The sequence below is a fragment of the Cyrtonyx montezumae genome, unplaced genomic scaffold (assembly GCF_038088225.1).
Source record: "Cyrtonyx montezumae isolate F1298 unplaced genomic scaffold, pur_monq_1.0 scaffold_8, whole genome shotgun sequence".
Classification (NCBI taxonomy): domain Eukaryota; kingdom Metazoa; phylum Chordata; class Aves; order Galliformes; family Odontophoridae; genus Cyrtonyx; species Cyrtonyx montezumae.
In genome coordinates, this window is record NW_027072089.1 from 12,318,336 (window position 1) to 12,324,665 (window position 6,330).

Consider the following 6,330-nt stretch of genomic DNA (forward strand, 5'->3'; position numbering starts at 1 on the left):
CACCACGCTGGCAGAAGTCGCTGAGCTGGGGAATGTTTGTGGTGACCTCTGTGAATCGTGGGCTCTTTTTTCCTGTCGAAAGATGTCTTATCAACACAAAAGCTCCAGTGCAAAGCTTAAAGCCTTGTAAATCCCTTTAAGCAGCACGGGCTCTGAGGGAACAACAGACTTCTTAGAGCAAACTTGTAATTTCCCTTTTGTATTCATTGTGGTAAATGTTAGCTGAGGGCAGCATGTAGGAAGGAACCCCTCTGCTTTCCATTCATGTTGGAGTGTTTTGAAAATCTGAAACACTGTTTGTTTCTGTTGCATGTTTCCTTTCTTGATATTACTTCGGCTTCTGGAAGAGGTCCACTGAGGAGAACAAGCACCGAGTTTGTCAGGCAAAACACCAGTTCTGAGGGTTTGGGTAATTACTGTTTGCAATTGGTGATGTAAATGTGAGGTATGTTTGAGGAGTTAGAGGCAGTTCAGTTGAGCAATTGTCAGAGCAAGAAAAATTGTAAGTGTCCTGCGTGCCTAACAGTTCTTTTGCTCTGAGAAAAATTCTCTGGAGGTACTTCTACAACTGGAATATCCCTGCTAATAGAAGCTGTTATGTTTTAACTCCTTTTCCACAATCATATGCCAGAATAAAATCAAAATCTGTAGTAAATAAGCACTGAAAGCAAGGCAAGTGACCTGACCTATGACATGGTACAGGTGGGATGGCAAAACTGCAGCAAAAGACACAATGTGAGGACAGAGTGCAAGATCACACCTGAAAGACACAAAGCTGTAGCAGCTGGAGCTGATGTTCCCATGATGTCTCATATCCACCTCAAGTGTCTTTAATCAACTTTGAGTCTGTGCTACAGAGCATTCAGCTTAGTTCAGCTGCTCTGTGTGGTAGATAGAGGAGATCCTGCTCATGGTGCTGAGCAGCATGAGAAAAGCCTTTTCTGTGACTTTCCATTTCCCTGGTTGCAGTCCTATGCAACTGTTGCACTTGACCTGAGACTCCAGGTGCACTCAAGCTAGGCTGAGAACCCCTCGTTAGAGTGGAACTGTCAGCAAATGATTAGCACTACGTTAACTGTTCATCTTCCAAGTGGGGCCAAGCATGTTTGAAGTGTTCAAAGTTCAGTCCTTGTTCAAGAAAGGAGGAAAAAAAAAAAAAAAGACACTTTCAACATTGTGGAAAAATACCTAATCTCATTTCTTTGCACTTGTTGTGTAAATACGAGATAAGAGCATTATTCCCAAGGTTACTGCAAACAGTCCATCACTGCAGAGTACAAGCTAACATTTACTAAAATGCATGTTGACATAAAAAGCAGCATTGCTGCAGTCAACTGTGGTAAGTGAAACCACAGCTGTCTTTGCCTTTACAAATCAAAAGTTTGGGTTGTAGCCTATTTAGACCTTCCATCACAAAGAAAAAAATCTCTGCCCTGCTATTAGCATCCACAGTATGTGCATTGATGTTCTGGAGCCTTACCTTTTCCCAGTGTTTTCTAAATACTGCGGGTTTCACCATGGAGAGAGATAAGCAAGCAAAGTGAGTAACTGTGGATTAGCGGTGCTGTTAACTGATTGACCTTAAAACTGGAATTTACTAGAAAAGAAGCGGGATTGTTATCATAAACTCTCAACAGAAAAGGAGGAAATCCTTTGCCAGGGGATGTTTTCCTGAGTTTTCTGTTTCCTGGCCCTGAGCAGAAAGAAGGCAGATATTTCATCTGTTGTATGTAAAGAATGGATCTATCAGAAGAGGATGGATACAGGGGCGACAGGGACTTCATAAATCTGCCAAATAAATCTTTTCCAGCCCCTGTACCCCTTCTGCCAGCATCTCCTGGACCTTCAGCATGTTCTGCATCTTCTCTTTCCCCACGTGGGCAATTTCCTCTCTTACCTCTTTATCTCTACTATTTTTTTTTTTTTGGCCTTCTAATTTTCTTCCAGCTTTGATCTGTCCACCGTTTCCAAACAGCTCTGGTGTCAGCCTAGATAGTGCAATTTCTGTGCAAATGTGTATCACTACAGCAAGGACTGTTGCTACCTCTTCTTAGTTCTGTCAGGTCCTACACTCCTGCAGGGGAGAGGATGTGGATATACCTGCAGTTTCTCCTCTAGTACAATTAAACCTGGGAACCAATATTTGTAAGTGAAAACTCTCTTCAGAGGGTTTTAGGTGCTGACTTCTACCTATGAGCAGTTTTGCATGTAGGTATCTAATGTCACTGTCGGTTGGATGCCAGAAACCAGAAATTCTCCACACAAGCCTTGACCAACTAGCCAGTTAATAGTAACTGAGAAAATTCCAGTTTCATATTCATTACATCAGTATTTTCTCCTCTAGGACTGTGAAGTTAGAGCCCAACCCAGCTACACCATAGTTTGGAAACTGTCTCAGCATTGACTTCAGTGGGAATTGTGGAGGATTATCACTTCCACTCATCTGTCCTTTTCATCTAATGAGTGGTGGTGGTGGTCATAGTTCCACCTGCCATTTTCCTGATGCACTTTGTTATTTGTTCTTTTAGTCCTATCCATATTTCTATCTGGATGCTGGGAGGTGTTTTGAGATGCACGGTCATGGTGTTCTGGAAAACTTCAGTCAACAGCAACTGCTTTCTCTTTCTCCCCTGTCGTACAACCACATGAACACTTGTCCCTACCCTCTCTCTTAATAAGATGCTCCACAGCCTTGACTACTAATGCCTGCCTGCGCCAAGGCGCACTCTGGCGGAATTTTGAAATCTATTGCCTGGTTGCACTTGAAGGAGAAAAGAATTTTCTTTCTCACAGAATCACAGAATTGTAGGGGTTGGAAGGGACCTCCAGAGGTCATCATGTTTAACCCCCCTGCCAAAGCAGCTCCCTAGCCCAGGTTGCACACGTAGGTGTCCAGGAGGGTCTTGAATGTCTCCAGAGAAGGAGACTCCACCACCTCTCTGTGCAGCTGTGCCACTGCTCCGTCACTGCACTGGGAAGAAGCTCCCATGCACATTTGTGCAGAACTTCCTATGCTTCAGTTTGTGGCCATTTCCCCTCGTCCTATCACCACACACAGCTGAGAAGAGTCCAGCCTCGTCCCTTTGCTCGCTGCTCCTTAGATATGTATAGATGTGGATCAGATCTCCTCTGAGCCTTCTTTTTTCAATGCTGAACAGATCCAGGTCTCTCAGCCTTTCCTCGTAAGGGAAGTGTTCTACACCCTTTATCATCTTTGTGGCCCTCCACTGGAAGTTTTCAAGGAGTTCCCTGTCTTTTTTGTACCGGGGAGCCCAGAACTGGACACAGTACTCCAGGTGAGGCTCACCAGGGCAGAGCAAAGCAGGAGGATCACCTTTCTCGACCTGCTGGCCATGTTCTTTTTAATTCAGCCTAGGATGCCATTGGCCTTCTTGGCCACCAGGGCACACTGCTGGCTCATGGTCAACCTGTCATCCACCAGGACACCCAGGTCCCTCTTCTCAGAGCTCCTCTGCAGCAGGTCATCCCCCAACCTGTACCATTGCATGCAGTTATTCCTCCCAAAGTGCAAGACTCTACACTTGCTCTTCTTAAACCTCATCTGGTTTCCTATCTGTCCAACTCTCCAGCCTGTCCAGGTCTCACTGAATGGCAGCACAGCCTTCTGGCATGTCAGCCATTCCTCCCAGCTTTGTATCATCTGCAAACTTGCAGAGAGTGGACTCTATCCCCTCATCAAGGTCATTGATGAAGATGTTGAACAGGACTGGACCATGGGAGGTTTAAATTACATTTCAGAAAGAATTTCTTCATGCAGCAGTAGTTAAGCATTGTAAGATACTGATGAGGAAAGAGGAGGAGTTGCCATCCATGAAAGTATTTAAGAGGTGTGGTGCCCAGGGACATGATTTAATAGTGGATGTGGTAGTAATAGGTTGATGGTCGATCTTGATGATTTTAAGGGTCTTTTCCAATCTAAATGATTCAGTGATCCTTTGAAGCAGGTCAAATATTGTGTTTAATCTTCTTTTAGGCTCTTTCTAAATCTGTGTGGGCTGCAGGCTGGTCAGACATTGATAATCCTTTGCCATGTGAGGAAAAAGTTATTCCCAGACACTATCCACCAACAAAAAATCAATTTGATTTCAAAGAGTCTCCTTATTGGTAATATCAGAAGAAACAGTTGCTGCTTTAGAGAACTCAGACCTGACATTTTTTAGTGGTTTTTTTTTTCTTCATGGCAATAGAGAAAAAGAAATCTTCAAGAAAATAGTACCTTTTGTTCATCTGCTTTGCTGAAGGAGAGAACAATTACACTGAGACATGCTCAGCTTGATTAGCAGGCATCCTTGGTCTAAACTAAGGATGCAGCTCCAAGACTTTCATCTTCCATTCTTCTTGATCCATTTTTAGCCTTTTGCAAAGGGCTTCCATATGCATTCATGAAACCTGGGAGCCCTCCTGTGGTCAAAGTCATGATCTAGTCTGGCTGTTACCCCAGATCTGATGTAGTCCTTAATCGAGTTCTAAAATTTACTCCGGGAGTAATTGTTGACAGGTTTGGATGGTTTGTTGGGTGTCTAGGGGTGACTCTGTTGCACCTCACTTCCCTTGGCCTTTATTTGTTGCTGTCCACATTTTTTCCCAAGATAGGGGATTGACAGTCTGCCTGCTGTTCTATCTTTCTTCCCTCCATTCTCCTTCCTTTCTGCTGTCCTGCATAGGTGATGCTTATTCCATCATTTGCTTCCAAACTGGAAAAGTACATAGGAAGTTCCATAAGAACTTTAATACAGTAAGAGCAACGGAGCACTGGAACAGTTTGCCCAGAGTGGATGTGGAGTCCCATTCTAAGGAGATATTCAAGACCCATCTGGATGCCTACCTGGGCAAACTGTTGTAGGGAACCTGCTTTAGCAGGGTGGTTGGACTCAGTGATCTCTTGAGGTCCCTTCCAATACCTGCGATTTCATGATTCAGAGAGTTTTGATGTGCTTAATTTTCATGTTGCTCTGAATTTGGAGAAGAGGTTCTGTGGGAAGGTCATTCAGTCTAAATAATGGGAAATTACTTGCTTATAAAGAGTGTTTTGTTGTACAAGATAAGCAAAAGTGTCAGCTACCTAGAGCAGGTTTAAGAGGGAGGAATATAAGGTGATGTCAAGATGGGGAAGGAATAGAGGAGTAATAGCCCCTTTGGTTTTGCCTTTAACTTAACAGTCCTTGTGCTGTATGTTCTTTTCTGCTGTATGACTGAAGAGGGGAACAGCTGCACAGCTGGACTGACACTCATGACATCATGGCTGTTTGTGCTCTACATCACAGAACCTATGGTGGTCCATCAGAAACACTGGTGTTGCTGCACAGAGTGACTTGCATAGCAGGACCAAGAACCTCAGCTCTTCCCAGTACTCTCCCTGCCCCTGAATATTTAAAAGCATGCAGGTACTCTTGACAGCAAATACCTTGAAGCTTTATAGTTTTATTTTTTTATAGTTTTACAATACAGCATTTGCTGTGAAGACAATAAGATTTGAAGCTTTTAGCCTGTACTATGGTTAAAACATTTGAAGATACAGAGGAGCATGTGTCATGGATTTGTGGTTTTTAGCCAGTTACACGCTACCTTAGATAAGTGTATTTGGTAGTCACATTATCGAAATAAGTCTAAAAAAATCTAACTTTGCTTATGAGTTCCTTGTAAACCTGACAACAGAGCAGATAATGCAGTAGTTTTTGTATCAGACATTTCTAGAATTTCTTTTGCACGGTAACTCTGCAGAGAAGAGATTCTGTTCTCTCCCACTATGATATGCCAACCTGGTAGAAGATGACTGCAAGATCACGTAAATCACTGATAATGTTCAGGCCTGTTGAGCACACAAAGTATTTTTGCAATGTTGAATAAAACCATGACAGCATGGAATGTCCCACTCAAAATTTCTGCACGAACTATCAATTGAGAAGGAATTGCGAGGCTGTCACAGCATGGGACATAGGTTGGAGTTTTTCTTATACAATAAGCATTACCTAATAACAAAAGAAGTATCCAAAACTCTACAATCTTAGAGTTCGCACTTCTGAATTTCACCCCATAGAGTGTGTAGTTACTTTCAGAAGTGAGACCCTTCCACACTACTTCCATCCCAAACTGAACATTGAAGAAAACTGGTGTGGAAAACTGCTAGCAAGACCTGCAACAAATTGGAGCTACGGTGGTGTTGGCTTCATGCTCTAACTGGAAGCTAGATTCAGAACAGTAATGATTAAAAATGACAGGCTTCGATGTGTTCATGTTCAGAATTATACCTTCTTACCCCTTTTGTGTCGACATCATTCTTATCTTAACAAGCTCTCCTTCCTTTCTGGT